This window comes from Ambystoma mexicanum, chromosome 4p (assembly GCF_040938575.1).
Source record: "Ambystoma mexicanum isolate Mex_15411 chromosome 4p, UKY_AmexF1_1, whole genome shotgun sequence".
NCBI lineage: Eukaryota > Metazoa > Chordata > Amphibia > Caudata > Ambystomatidae > Ambystoma > Ambystoma mexicanum.
The window spans coordinates 489,040,286-489,053,375 of NC_090927.1; the positions used below are offsets into that span (position 1 = coordinate 489,040,286).

The 13,090-nt window shown below is 48.5% G+C and overlaps 1 protein-coding gene across 3 annotated transcripts in view; it reads right to left on the reverse strand.

The window, feature by feature from the left end:
• RNF144A (ring finger protein 144A) overlaps positions 1-13,090 on the reverse strand; it is a 670,385-nt gene that overhangs the window by 355,255 nt on the left and 302,040 nt on the right. The gene's annotated exons all lie outside the window — the stretch shown is intronic.

Consider the following 13,090-nt stretch of genomic DNA (forward strand, 5'->3'; position numbering starts at 1 on the left):
ACTACATCCCCCTTGAGTCTCTGCAGGTCAGTAGTCCCTAGCCTCAGCTCTGTCCTCCAATGAGGGCTCCTTAGCAGGTATAAGTCCCTGTCTCTGTAGGTGCCTTCCTCTTCTTTTTTCCTTTTCGCTGCTTTAAATTCTGCAACAGTCTAAATGATCGACCTCTTAACTACTTGGTCTAACTCCACTACACTGGGCGGTACTGCCCCCTTTGCGCTGAATTGCTAGATGTCAATCATAAGAGTTCTTTTGCTCTTCTCCTATGGGCTAAGAGAAATCAAGATTGTTAGGGCGGGAATTCGTTGCAATACTCCTATTATAGAAACAATGCAGTACATATTATGTAAACAGAATTCCATAGGGAGGGATAATGCTCACCACCGTGTCTTTAATAGAATCAAGACTTCCTGCGCTAAGCGCATGGGCAATCTTCATTCTATAACAAGACCGGAGGCGAGCATTATGCTCGTTCAAAGCATTGCACTACTGCTGAAGCAATGTTAGATACTGGCTTGAAATAGGAAGTCCTGAAAACGGAGTCACTGGACCAGTCTGCTACCTTCAGGATCTCCTGCAGCGAAACTCTGGCTGCAAAAGTTCCGGAAGCCATAGCTCCTCTGGCCAAGTGGGCTCCAGAGACAGAAATGTCTATTCCTGCCAGCTCCATAATCTCCTTCACCCATTTTGCTATAGTGGCTGGGGCCACTGCATTATGCGACTTCCTGCGTGCTATGACTAGCTGAGTCACACCCTGCGGCCTTATCGCTGCGGTTGCTGCATCGTATTGCTTTATGCACTGAACTACGCAGAGGTTGCTGATATCAGGGAAATATGGATACGTAATAACTCTGGAATTGGTCTTAGTACGCTGCGCAATATTGAACGCCGCTCCTTCAGGATAAAACATCTTTCGGTCTATTTCGAGAGCTTTTACATAAGAGATTCTTCTGCAGGATACTAAACAGAGCAAAGTGGCTAACTTCCCGGACAATTGCTTTCCCGATAAAAGGTCGTTCCCTGGCCACTGTTCAAACAGATGTAAGACTTTATTAACGTCCCACAATACTGAGTATCTAGGTAACGGAAGCTTGCTCACTTTAATACCCTTCATAAATCTAACTACTGCCGGGTGCTCCCCTACTGGCACTCCTTCCACCAGATTGTGGCCTGCCGAGATGGCTGATCTGTACACTCCCACTGATCTGAATGATTTCCCTCCTGTGTTAAGAGATGCTAGAAAGTTTATAATCTGAGTTATAGGAGCTGAAATGGGAGAAACACCCCTCTACTGCACCATAACTCCCAGGCCTGCCAAGCGGAATTATAGCTCCTGACTCTAGAGGGTGCCCATGATACTCTGATGAGTTCTGTAGCTTCCTTTGAAAGTGCCAGCAGGCACCATCTTTGCCTGAAATTCTGCTGGCCAGGAGGGTTAGTGTCTGATCCTGCATCAGAGGGTGCAGGGATTCCGCCGGATCTGTGAGAAGATCCGCTCTGTGAGAGATCCTCTGAGGGAAATCTGTGGAAAGTTCCATCAGAATCGGAAACCAGGCTTGCGACCTCCATTCCGGAGTTACTATGACTAGTTGCGCCCTGTCTCTGCGCACTTTCACTAGAGACCTTGCCAGCATCGCGAAGGGGGGAAATGCATAGTGGATGTGATCCTTCCAATCTTGTAGGAACGCATCCGTCCCTGTCGCTCCTGGATCCAGCTTCAAGCTGAAGTTGTTCGGCAGGTGAGTATTTAGTCTGGAGGCAAAGAGATACGTGGGTAAAGGACCCCATCTGTGCTGTAATTTGTTGAAGACTGATTTGTGTAGTCTCCAGTCGCTCGAGTCTCTTAGATAGCAGGAGTTCCAGTCCGCCACTGACATTCCACTTTGACCGATATATTCCTGTCCAGACAGAAGTGCCAGAAGTCCTTGGCGATTTCCACCAGCATCTTGGACTTCGTGCCTCCCAGCTTCTTGATATATCTCACCGCGGATATATTGTCCATGCGTAAGAGGATGCAACATTGCGCTCTGTCCTTGGAAAAAGCCCCAGCTGCGAATGACCCTGCGGGAAGTTCTAAACAGTTGATGTGTAACTAGCTCCTTTTGGGACCATTTTCCTCCCGTCTCTGTGTGCCCGCATCTGGCTCCCCACCCTGATCTGCTGGCGTCTGATTCCACTATGAGCTCTGGCAGGTCTCCGAACATGGCTCTGCCGTTCCATGCTTCCATGTTGTGACTCCACCAGCGAAGGTCTGTCTTGTTGTCTACGTCCAGAGGTACCTGGTGATTGTATCTCCATCCCTTCTGCATGTACCTGATCTTGAGCCTCTGAAGGGCTCGATAGTGTAAAGTACCGGGTAAAATCGCCTGGATCGAGGCTGCAATTAATCCTCTGTCCTGGCTAGATTCCGAAGCCATATAACCGGTTTCTCCAGGGCTGTCCTCAGATCCTTCTTGATGGTTCTAATCTTGGAGGACAGGAGCGCTAACGTGGCTTTTTTTATATCTATGGTGAAACCTAGAAACTCCAGCTTCTTGCCAGGGATGAGCGCCGATTTCTCCAAGCTGATCAGAAAGCCTAGGCCCGAGATGAAGGACGTTGCCCACTGCACTTGCCTCTGCAATCTCGCTTTGTCCTCTGCCATGTGCAGGATGTCGTCTAGATATATGATCATCCTGATTTCCTGCTCTCTCATCGCGGTCGTCAGGGGCCTCATCAGCATGGTAAAAGCCCAAGGCGGTGAGGCTAGACCGAAAGGCAGTGTCTTGAACTGCCAAATCTCTCCCTTCCATGCAAATCATAGGAAACAACGATGGTGTGGGGCTATGGGTACCGTCAAATATGCATCCTTTAGATCTAATCATGCCAGCCAATCGTCCCTTCTGAGAAGATCCGCTAGCAGATGGATTCCCTCCATTTTGAAATGTCTGTAAAGTAACCAGCTGTTTAGTTCCTTCAGATAGATGACTGGTCTTACTTTGCCCTTGCGGTGATCTAGAAACATGTTGCTCAAAAAATCTTCTGAGTGAGTTTGCGCTCTCTCTATGGCTTGTTTGCGAGCTAGCGATTCCATTTCTCCGTCTAGAAGAGTCATCTCCTCTTTCAAGGTGTACATGCGCTGTGGGGGGCTTAGCTAAACTGGCATTTGTACAAAATCTAGGTGAAACCCTTGCTCCGTCTGTAACACCCATGCGTCTGCTGATAATTCACGCCAATTGACTATAAAAAGCAAGGTTCTCGCTCCCACTGGGGGGTACATCGCTGTGCACTCTCTCACCTGTGGGATTGTTCTGGTGCCTGAAGTAGCCTCTGCCTCGACGGTTTCTGAAACCGCTTGCTCTGTTCGGAAAGAATGCATCCTGCTGGCGCGATTCCCAGCATCAGGCTCTGGGCCTTTGTGGTCTCTTGTTTGAATTGAAACGGCCAGTCGAGCGGCCCCTGAATCGGCTGGCCCCTGCAAAAACCCGACTAGGGAAAACTTTACTAATCGACGCTTGCGCCTTCTCTAGCGATGTATACGTTCCTACGAATGAATTCATTTCTTTCACAAATGTGTCTCCTAAGAGTAGGCCTTGGGCCCCTTCCCCTGCCTCGTAGGAGGCTAGGTCACCTAGTTTGTTGTCTATCTTTAATAACATAGACCTTCGTCTCACAGCTAAAATGGCTGTGTTTGCGTTTCCAAGTAGGCAAACGTCTCGCTGGGCCCACCCAGCTAAAATGAGAGGATCTACTGGCTCTCCAGTGCCTTTAGATCTCTCCGCCAGGTCCATCATTTTTCCTATGGGGCCTGTTAGGTCTAGGATCTTGTCCTGGCAAGACCTCCATGCATGGTCCATCCCCTTCCTGACGTCTTTACCGGCCTTAGTGAAAAATGTTAGCATTTTAGAGTCTAGCTCCGGAGTTTCCGTCACTTTCCCCGTAAGCTCTGGTCTCGGGCATTCAGCTCGAAGTCAAAACCTGGTCTCCTTCTCCAAAGGTTTCCTGATCTTTTAAGCCATATGTAGAGAGCTACTCTTGGGGATGGGGTCCACTCCGTGGACATGGGGTGCCTAATGGCGTCCGGCTCGAACATATCTGAAATGTCCTCCTCATCGGGGGTACTCTCCACCAAGCTGGCTTTCTTCTCTGATGATCTGTCTTTTTCTTGATCATACTCCTCTGAGGATGAGGGCACGTCCCCTATGTTTTTCGCCCCTGGGGTTGGGGGTACGAGGCAGGGCACTGCTGATTTTGCAAGGAAAGCATCCTTAACCTATTAAAGACATCAGCTGCCACCTGGGGCTTCTCTCTCTTCCCCATATCTGTGCCCGGGGGGGAGGGGAAGAGCGTTTCCTCTTCCGGGAAACTTTACACCCCGTATGCGGTTCTTGCAGAGGCTTAATGGTGGAGGTCTCCTCACCTGGATCATCCTGCAGGCCAGCTCTAGTGCCTAAAATGTTCTCCAGGACCTGTAGCCTGTCCTGTATAGGCTTAACTCCCTGTGCCAATGTTCTGACTAGGGAGTCTCCCAAAACTCTTTAAGCTTTGGGAGAGGTCTATTTCCTCCTCCTGCAGCTCTTGCTCCTGGACATTAAATTCTTCCCAGTGCTCCTCCCCTCTGTCATAGGCCATTTTTCTGAACGGTGTGAGGGGCAATGTGACCATACACTGTCTAGGCCTTGGATCGCCCTATCTGCCACTAGTGTATTGGCAGAGCGCTTCAATTAAATATCACTTTTTTTTTAATCAAAACTTCGCCTCTGTATCTTGAAACGCTGAGCTCTGTCAGTAGATCAGGGTATATGAGCTCTGGAGCGCTGCTCGGCACCCTTCTGTTCGAAAAAGGAACGTTGAAGGAGGAAAAGTAATATCGCACATGCACGGCTTTGCTGCAATACGCGTCTCTGTTTGTGTCAAGCGTGTGGGCCGCCGGAGCGCTAGGCAGCCGAAAATGCTAGCCTGTGAAAGGAGAACGACATCCCTAATGTGAGCGAGGTCTCTCGCGGGCCCGTCATCTCTTGCATTTAATTACCACTGAAATATGATCAATTCATTCCGACGCGCGGACGCACGTGAAGCGCTTGGAAAATAAATAATAATACGTGCACTATGTATCACGCTGCGCCTCTACGTCATTAGACAGTACTCAAAGGTAATTTAATAACATTCTGATTCCAATAATGAATCTATAGTCTGTCACAATACAAATGCAACAATAGAAGGCAAATGGGTACTTAGCTGTCGGAAGCAGCAGCAAAAAAAGAAGAGAAAGGCACCTACAGAGACAGGGACTTATACCTGCTAAGGAGCCCTCATTGGAGGACAGAACTGAGGCTAGGGACTACTATCCTGCAGAGACTCATGGGAGATGTAGTTTAGAGACTTATCTAGTTTTCATCACGTTTTTGTTTATCTTTGTTTTTCAATCCAGTTCGGCATTGTTTAACTGTTTGAAAAAAAAATTATAATAAAGTGAAGTTTTAAAGTGCTGTTGGGCAGTAAATAAAGAAGAATAAGCATAATGCTCGCCTCCGTTCTTGTCATAGAATCCAAGAAAGCTTTTCCAGATCCTGCCTTGAAGCTGATGCAGTATCTTATCAATGTCCAAAATGCACAAGTCAAGGCCGAATAATACAGTTGCTTCCACCTTCGATGTGTAGAATTCCAGTATGGGTAATGTGTGTGGAAAATCTGTCTCATTTGGGATATTAATTGTGTAACCTTTGTGTTCAATGAATTCTTCCACATTAAGAGTGAAGCTGTGTCACACAAAATTGTAACCCAAGTAACGTGTAGACATTGAAAGCTGAATTTCAGAGACTCCAATAAACTATTTAAAGGTTTCAATTTTTTTCCTGTTTGTGAATATGATTATATTGGATTTATTAGCGTTTGTCTGCAGATTATACTTTTGAGCATGTGGAAAAGAGTTGTTTTGTAGACGATATGGAGTTTGGTCAAAAAAGATCACATCGTCAGCAAATGCCAACCATTGAAGACTTAGTCCACCTAGTCTTACTGCAAAGATGAGTGTACTATTCCACATTTGGTCTAAATCAGACATACAGGTTAAACAAAATTGCTGCTAAATTACAACCTTGCCATCTAATCCCTCTTGATTGATATGAACCCCAACGTTGGTATTCGAATGAAGCTTTCCTAACAGGCCAATAATGTGCAAAGGTATGCCAAAAGTGAAAATTTTAATCCAAAGATGCGCTCTGACAACTCGATCGAATGCAGAGGACATATCAAGTGAGGCCATGTATATTGGGCCTCCTTCAAGTAAAGTAAAGTAAAGTAAACCATGAAGACGGAATAGTTTTGAATTTAAAGATGTAATCAAACTTTTTCTTTTTTTGGATATAGTGGACCAAAAATGCAGATCGTATTTTAAGACACAGGGAGGAATACCATCTGGCCCTGGAGTCTATGAATAGCCCATCGAACATCCTCCAGTGTCCACGGGCATTGTGGCAGAATAACATTGACAAAGTATTGTGCGGAGACTGATGGATGACCATGAGGCAATTGGTATTTGATCTTTATGAAGTCGGCCCCAGACCTCTCCTGAAACCGTTGAGACAAACCTAGACATAACCCTTGCAGTGGGGTTTCTCATTATAGTGTCATGTTTCCATAGATGATGAATCATGTTTGATTGTCTTCGATGTAGCATTCCAATTTGATTCTTTTAAGTTGTTTTTTGAAGAATCTATTTTTTTGATACAAGATATAAGGAATAGGTACAGGGTGTCAATTTGAGTTTTCTTAGATCGTTATTTTTGGAACGTTTCAAGGAGGCTATTTCTTTACTAAATTTATTAGTGTGAATTTGTATTGTAGAATTACGCTGTTTGGAAGCCAAGTTGTTTCTATGAGACTATCATATGCATATTCATAGAGATGAGGTGCAAGGGTAGTCCCATGGTATAGCATCGGTCTCAGACAGAAGGTCACGACTGACCAGAGAAGATAATTTCCTACAAAGTGTGTTGTTCCAGTGAAGGGACACTGCATAGCGTTCCAACTCCATCAGAGCGAAAACAGACGACTGTTGATATTGCTTGAATGAATGGTTATATTAAGACTTAGAATCATATGATCGCCTAGGCCAGGATTCATAATGGTAACTGGTTCACAAACACCTAACAGATTCCTTGACACACCAAAATAGTCAATGAAGCACCTAATTGACCCCCCCTCTGCCAGGTAAATGGCAGTTGGTTCAACGCTTTTGGAACAATTTGAATGTCCCAATCGTCTAGGAAATTAACCCATCAGAGACCTCTGGACAGGGAGTTCGTGCCATGTGAGCCCTTGATGGTTGACATTTCATTAGTCTCCCCCATAATTAGTGTAGAGTTGAAGTTACCTCCTATGATGATTTCATATTCGCGATTACGAATATATGGATCTTCCAGAACTTTATTACATTTTGCAAAAATAACTGCCTGGTGTGTCCTAGTGGGATTCCAATATACAGAGATTATTAAAATACATATCGGGGGGGCGTGGCTAACTGCCGACTGATGATCAGGTGAATCTCCGTAGCTCCCATGCAGCGGTAGAAATCCGGCCTAAATCCTGCATATAAATTACCATGGAGAATAAATAGTTGGCTGGGGACGGTGCCTGAAATACAGGAGCAGCAGACGGTGTACCTGGAAGGCGGCGGACAGAGGTGGTTGTCCCCCGGCAGCTCGCCGAAAATCCTGGTGGTTCGGCGGGAAGGGGCGATCAAAATGGCTCCCATGTGGCAGTGAAGAGAGAAGAGGAGGACGGTCAGACGTGCGCTGCTGCCCCAGGGGAAGTGGAGGCAGCGGTGGCTCTGGGGGCAGCCTGAGCGAGAGAGCGGGACTGGGTGGTGCCCTGGGACGGAGGTGAAAGGAAGAGCTGCTCCCCTGGTATCCGCTGAGTGCCCGTGGCTCGGCGGGAAGGAGTGTTCGGAGGATCCCTGTGCCGCGGACAAGAAGGAGGAGGTCGGTGTGGCCCGCGCCCCAGTCGGTGTGGGACTGACGGCGGCTGTGGAGGCAGGTCGGCAGGATATTGGGACGGAGCTCTGCCCTGTGAGCGGCGTTTGCGCTGCTTGCCTGCATTTTGGAGAAGTGACTTGCCACAGAGATCCGGGCTCCGCCCGGTGTGGAGTGGCCCGAGGTATCGGCTGAACGGATGTCAGCGGCTCCCCTGGAGAGACCCGGGAGCAGCCCAGTACGGAGGGGCACGGAGCAGCGACCAAGGGCGATCCAGCAGTGAGTCCCTGCTGGGAGGTGGACAGGAGCTGCAGTGAGAGTGCTTAGGCAGCGGAGCCTCGAACGAAGGTGGGGAGAGTTCGGTCCTGCACAGGGAGGAGGTGGTGAGCCCCCTTTGAAACAGCGGTCGTCCCGGAGGTAGTGGAAGGTGTTGAATGGTGCCTGGCCTAGACTTTTTCTTGTCAGTGGGGGGAGGAGGCAAGGTGAAGAGAGAGCCCACCCCCACTGGACCTGTGGAGGTGCGCCTTTGTCTGGGGCGGAAGGCAGGGGATATAAACTGTGGAATCTCCTTGTTGGGCAGTTTCCGTGAGCTGCCGCTCTTCTCTGGGACATCTAGGTGGGCGGCGACCACCGCTGAGACTTGGAACAGCTCACGGCCTGTGCAGAGGAGGGAAGTGAACCCCCGGAGGCTGAGGTGGGGGTGTGGGTGACTGAAACGCCTGCGGCAAGGTAGGAAGGACCGGTGGAGAGTCAGAGAAGAGTTGAGGAATTGTTATGGACGCCAGTGGATTAACTACAGACCCCACGCCTAGGGGTGGGACAAGAGCAGCGGTACTACAATGGGCAAGAGCCAGCAGCGGATGGACAGATATGCCGAGGCTAAGGACGCTGCGCAGCGGCATGAAGGCCCATATCGGCAACAGACCCCCCCGGAGGAGGAAAGAAATGCAGTGACCCTGGTCGCGCTGATGGAGGCGATACAAGTCTCAAGGGATACTCTACAGGAGAGCATCAAGGAGGTGGGAGTGGACGTCTCTTTGGTGAGGGCGGACCTCCGTAAGGTATCTGAGAGGGTAACGGAAGTGGAGCAAAGGGTCAGCATGGTGGAGGATGAGGTCCAGAAGTTGAAAAATCAGGTAGCGGGCTTGGTGGGGGCTACCCGAATGCTAGAAGTCAGAGTAGAGGATGCCAAAGGACGCTCCAGGTGGGGTAATATCCGTCTGGTTGGAGTTCAGGAGAGGGAGGAAGGAAGGACCTACCGCTGAACTTTTTATGGAAAATTTGATGCTGAGAGTCCTGGGGATTAAAGGCCTGTCTAATTTCGTCACTGTGGAAAGGGCGCATAGGGTTCCGGGAAGGCCCCCGCCACCGGGCGCTCCGTCGAGGGTCATTGTGGCTAGAATTATGAACTTCCGAGACCGAGATGCTATTTTGCAAGATGCCCGCAGACGGGGCTATTACGAGATTGGAGGCGCGAAGTTGAGGATTTTCCCAGACTACACGCTTGTGGTGCAGTGACAGAGGAGATCCTTTGATGCAGTGCGCAGTCGGCTAAGGGATCTCAATTTGAAATATATGATGTTTTTTCCGGCTAAGTTGTAAGTGCTGTCGGGGGGAAAGTCATGGGTCTTCACATGTCCGAAGGAGGTGTGGGACTGGTTGGATGCGGGGCAGCATCAAGAGGAGTCACGGAAGGGGAGCCCTAAGAGGGGGATGGATCAGGAGTGTGTGGGTAACGCCCAGTGTACTGTTCGGGGTGGAGACCCCAGCAGACATGGGCCCTCTATAGTGGGGGGTCCTGGGTAGAAATGGGGGGGAATACGCTGGTGGAGCTTCACGGGACAGGTGGTGACGCCCTTACTTGAAGCGACACTACTGACCACTAGCCCCAAGAGAAGGGAGGAAGAGGGGCTGAATAGGCCAGTGGGTCTATAGTTTTGGAAGGGGTGGGGGGGAGTTCAGGGGGGTTATGGGTGATGTAGGGGGTAGGGAGGGTCGGGGGGAGGCGGGAGGGTCAAGGGGCACCCAGTTGGGGTTCAGTGCGGGGGGGTGGGAGGGTCATAAGAATATTGGAGGGGGATTTTGGCACAGCAGTTGGAGCGGAAGAGGCTACGGGAGGTCAGGCCAGGTGGATGAGGGAGGGGCTGTCTGGGGATAAACTGAAGGAGTAAGATGAGATGTTTGAAGGTTGGGTCGTGGAACGTCCGCGGGTTGGGGAACTATCAGAAACGAAGGAGGGTGGGAGAATATTTGAAGAGGCAGGGAATACAGGTTGCCCGTGCGCAAGTACACGGACCCATCAGGAACCACTGCCCATCCAATCACACTCGTGCGTTTAGAGACACACCCGCGGGAGTGACTGCGGTGCCTCAGTCTAAAACAGTGACTCAGCTCTTCGGTGCTCTTGAGCTGCTGCACCTCACGAAAAGCAAGCAAGAATAGTTTCTGTGTGAGGCTGCCCTGCACAAGTCTGCCTGCCTTTTTCTCAACGCGAACCAGGTATACATTTATCTATTACATGACGGTGCGCATTCAGCAATGTACACCTCCACCGGCATTTCATGACGATTTAACGTTCGTCTTCTTTATTTTTCATTTTTTTGTCTCCCTTCTCCCCCCTCCTCCCTTCCCCACTTCTCCTTCCCTCTACCCTTACCTCTCCGCCCCTCGCCTTTCTCCGTCTCGTCCGTTGTTTAGGCAAAACAGTTGAACCACTCACGGCATTTCTTTCCAGTGAGGCATACGTTGTATGAGTGCCCCCACAAGCACGAGTTCTACTGATTCTAGTGCCACACAAGCATAGCCGGCGGACACACGACACCCTGACTTTTACCAACCCGGGGGCCCTTTGAAATTTGTTGATCAACAAGTACCCTTCCAATAAGGTACGAGATTTTTCATATTGGGGACTACACTGTGCATGTGTAAAATGACCTTTTTTGACATAGCCTGGGATCTGACGGCTATACTTTACTGTTCCAGTACCGGTCCTATTACTGAGAGGCCGATTCCTGGCTGCCCGGGTGTACGTGCTGCGCTCTCCTTACCAGTGGAGGGCTCCAACCCCTACCTACATGGGCTTGTTTTAGTCCCTACCTACGACTTGGGTAAGGATTATGTTCCCACAAGGTTTTCTTTAGTTGTTCTGCAATACAAAAAATATGTGATTTATGCAAACGCCAAAATTACTGAAAACACTCCTTAAATATTTTATCTGTCTGCCTTCACACAGGGTCAAGTTTAATCTCTCTCCCTGTTCCCGCCCTGAGGAAGGCTGCAATTTAATCAAGATGCCCGGCAGGGGGCTAATCCGAAACTTGACATGGATGTTTGTTTTCACAGGAAGAGCCTATTTTTTTAACTATATTTTGAGCTAAATCTTGTTTGAGTTCTACACATTTAGGTTCTAGGTTATCTTCCAAACACGTACACGTCGGCAGACCTTCATTTTTGGAACTGCAGAACCTGGAATTCTAATTTAGGCCGCAGGATTCCTCCCTTTCCATTATTCCTTACTTACCTTTTTTTGTATTTATTTACTTCAAAAGATTTGGTGCTTTATTCAATAAGGTTTTTCTGTGTTTTTTCTGTTTGCAAATCTATTTTGAATGTATATGTCCTGATGACTTTTTTGACTTCATTGAATTTTGCTTAACCTTTTGTTTTCAAGTTCTTTTCTGCACTTGTGTTTAAATTTGTCATATTTTCTTTCATGTGATTCTGAGTTTAAGCAATTAGAAAGAAAAATATTCTGGAATCTGGTTCACCAATTTATGTACCATTGATGGTTGTTTAAAAAATAAAAAACAAAAGATCCCATTAAAAAATATTTTTTCAAAAAAAGAAGGAATGTTTTCAGTATTTATAGTGGCGCAAAATAAATGTGATATTCGCTGTTAGGATACACCATAATTAAATTTGATTTAAATTGTACTTGATTCTTCTCTATAATAGCATAGTGGATACCATTGGTATAACAATTTTCATATGTCCCAATCCACATTATGCTTTAAGGAACTATCCCTACCTCTTTTTTATGTATGAAGGCCCTGTTGCAGGAGACGCATGCAAATGTGGAGATATTGGGGAAGCTAGAGAGACAATGGGGGGTCAGATACAGGGCACGACATACTCCACCCAGGCAAGGGGGGTTCTTATTTGGGTGGCAAGGGGGTACCGTTAAAATTGGAGCGCGGAATGATGGATGGGGAGGTAGGACGGTTTTGGCACGGGGTACATGGGACAACAGGACACTATGTTTGGTTAACTCATATGCGCCCAATGTGGATGACAAAGAGTATTTCCCTTCAGTGTTACGCATGATGGGGGCCTACAGGGGGGAAATGATAATATGGGGGGGGGATTTCAACTGTCATTTGGATGAGCGGCTGGATGGGCAAGGTACTGGGGGGGCAAAGAAGAATATGACGGAATCTCTACGGGAGGTGATGCGGGATTTGGATCTAGTGGAGCTTTGGAGGGAGAAACATGGGGAGGGGAGGGGTTTTCTTATTACTCGAGTGTACATGGCTCCTACTCGTGTTTAGATTATATGGTAGTGGGAAGGGAATATTGCCATTATTTTGGGGAGACTACCTATTTGGGGCATACTCTTTCAGATCACTCCCCTTTGGTGACGACGTTGTGCGAGCCCAGTGAGGGCCCCACCGAGGCGGTTGTGGTGGTTCCGGATGAGGCATTGCGGGATGGAGCATTTGTGGCGGAGCTTAGAGAGGAGATTGGGTGGTATTTTGAACTGAACGAGGGCACGGTGGGCACTAGGGGAATATTATGGGACGCCTTTAAAGTGACCATCAGGGGGAAGTGTTTAGCCATGGTAGTTGGAATGAGGAAACGCCTCTCGGAGACACTGCAGCGGACATAGTCCCAGATAGTGAGATTGGATAGGGAGGCAGTGGGCGGGACAGAGGTGGGGGAAGCCTTGGCACAGGCATTGGAGCTCCACCGGAATACCTTGGCAGAGCGGTCACATTTTGATGATAGCAGACGGGACGTGAGGCTCCACGGCGAGGGAGATAAGGCGGGCAAGCTCTTAGCATGGCTCATTAGTAGAGGCCCCAAGCCGCGTTATAACCCAGTTACGATCTAATGACGGAGAGATTGTTGGTACGCAAAGGGAG